Raw genomic sequence first — 1,870 nt, 5'->3', positions numbered from 1 at the left:
CTAGGATGGTCTCGATCTCCTGACCTCGTGATCTGCCCGTCTCGGCCTCCCAAAGTGCTGGGATTACAGGCTTGAGCCACCGCGCCCGGCCGAACTCTAGTCTTAGAGATGTGCCTGGGTCTCTACATTTGAAAGTGAGGATGATTATAGCATCTAACACATCGAGTTGTTTGGGAGGAGTAACTGAGCTAATATGTGTAAAATAATGCTACTGCTGCTGGATAGAGATGATGATGTGACTGAAACTAATGCTTTCTTTCTGCAAAGATGCTTTTTCCAAAACACACCATATTGCCTCTTTACACATTATTCAGGAGAGGGTAAGAGGGTGTATTTTCCTTGCAGGCACAGTGATGTGGTAGAAAGCACACTTTTAGAGTTAGACAGGTGTGGATTCAAATGCCATTTCAGCCATTTATTAGTTTCTTCATGCCTATCTCAGTTTTGTTTTGTTTTGTTTCGTTTTGTCCATAAAAGGAAGAATGTAATGCTGGGCTTGCAGTTTTGTCCTGAGGGTCAAATAAAATGATGTAATAATAGAAGCAAAGCTCAGAGGTTGGTTAAGAGACAACTTCCGCAAAGATGGTTGAATTTCACACTTGTGAGCAGAGAGTCGAGGAGACAGTTGTAGATTTATCCTACTTGACCTTATCTGTGGTTCAGGACAGTGTTGTGAGTTCAAGAGCAGAGGGTAGATGCAAAAAGTCATCATCTTTCCTAGGTTCTCTGATCTTGGGAAGGGGCGAGTGGCTCTAGTTTCCCTTTAACATCCCACTGTGTGAGTGTGTCTATATGTACGTGCGTCAGTATTTGCTTATGGAGGAAAGGAAGGAAAAGGACCAAACAGGTGCAAAGCCAGCCATCTCTAAGGCTTTCTTCTATACCATTTTTACTTTCTCACATTTATTAATCTGCCAGAGAGAAATTTAGAAGATGATGAAATGGCCACTTCTGACTCTGAACCAAGCCTCTGCAGTCATACACCATTATACGCTTGGTCACAAAATCAGCTGTGAGTCTAAGTAGGTGGAGGCTACACAAGAGTATACATACTAGGAGGCAGGGATCATTCAGGGTCCACTTAGCAGGTGGCTTCCAGTTTCTTCCTTTTAAGAGTATGAGAATGCTCTGAGCTGGCCTCTCCATTCCATGGAATCCATGGGTCTTTAGTCAGCCACTTCCCAGTACACATTCCTGTGCCAAAGCACATGCAGAGTTACTCCAGCAGCTCCCTCTCCTGTTACCGACCACCCTACCCCACCCAGCCATATCCATCCTTCTGCCAGATTCCTTCTATTTCAGGATCACCCATTATCACTCAAATGAGATCAGCTGTGGGGAGGTGGGCCCTATTCTGTTGTGCATAGTAATCCAAGCAAGGAATCACCCAACGACAAAGTGGGCTCTAACCCAATTTTAGCTACTTACTCTCTGAATGAACTTGGGCACCTCCCCCAATTTTTCTGACCTAAAATCTGTGCACTATAATAATAATAAATTTCCATGGAGGAAGTATAACCTTTTCAACAAACAGTGCTGCAGCAACTGGACATCCATAGCCAAGAAAGAAAAAGGATTAAAGGCTTTTCTCCAGTACTAATCCAGGAGAAAAATAAATGTATTGCATCTTCCTTGTGACAACTCAGGATAAAATACGTGTGGCCTTCTCTATCTGAGGACTTTTTTTTTTTTTTTTTTGAGATGGAGTCTCGCTTTGTCACCCAGGCCAGAGTGCAGTGGCGCGATCTCCGCTCACTGCAAGCTCTGCCTCCTGGGTTCACGCCATTCTCCTGCCTCAGCCTCCCAAGTAGCTGGGACTACAGGTGTTCGCCACCGCGCCCGGCTAATTTTTTGTATTTTTAGTAGAGAC

General features: G+C 44.4%; 1 long non-coding RNA gene across 1 annotated transcript in view; it reads left to right on the top strand.

Moving 5' to 3' along the window:
• LOC105504838 overlaps nt 1-1,870 on the top strand; it is an 11,989-nt gene that overhangs the window by 1,101 nt on the left and 9,018 nt on the right. The gene's annotated exons all lie outside the window — the stretch shown is intronic.

Source organism: Colobus angolensis, unplaced genomic scaffold (genome assembly GCF_000951035.1).
Source record: "Colobus angolensis palliatus isolate OR3802 unplaced genomic scaffold, Cang.pa_1.0 Scaffold96, whole genome shotgun sequence".
Classification (NCBI taxonomy): Eukaryota; Metazoa; Chordata; class Mammalia; order Primates; family Cercopithecidae; genus Colobus; species Colobus angolensis.
Note: the sequence above shows the minus strand (reverse complement) of the source record. Positions and strands in the feature narration are given on the sequence as shown.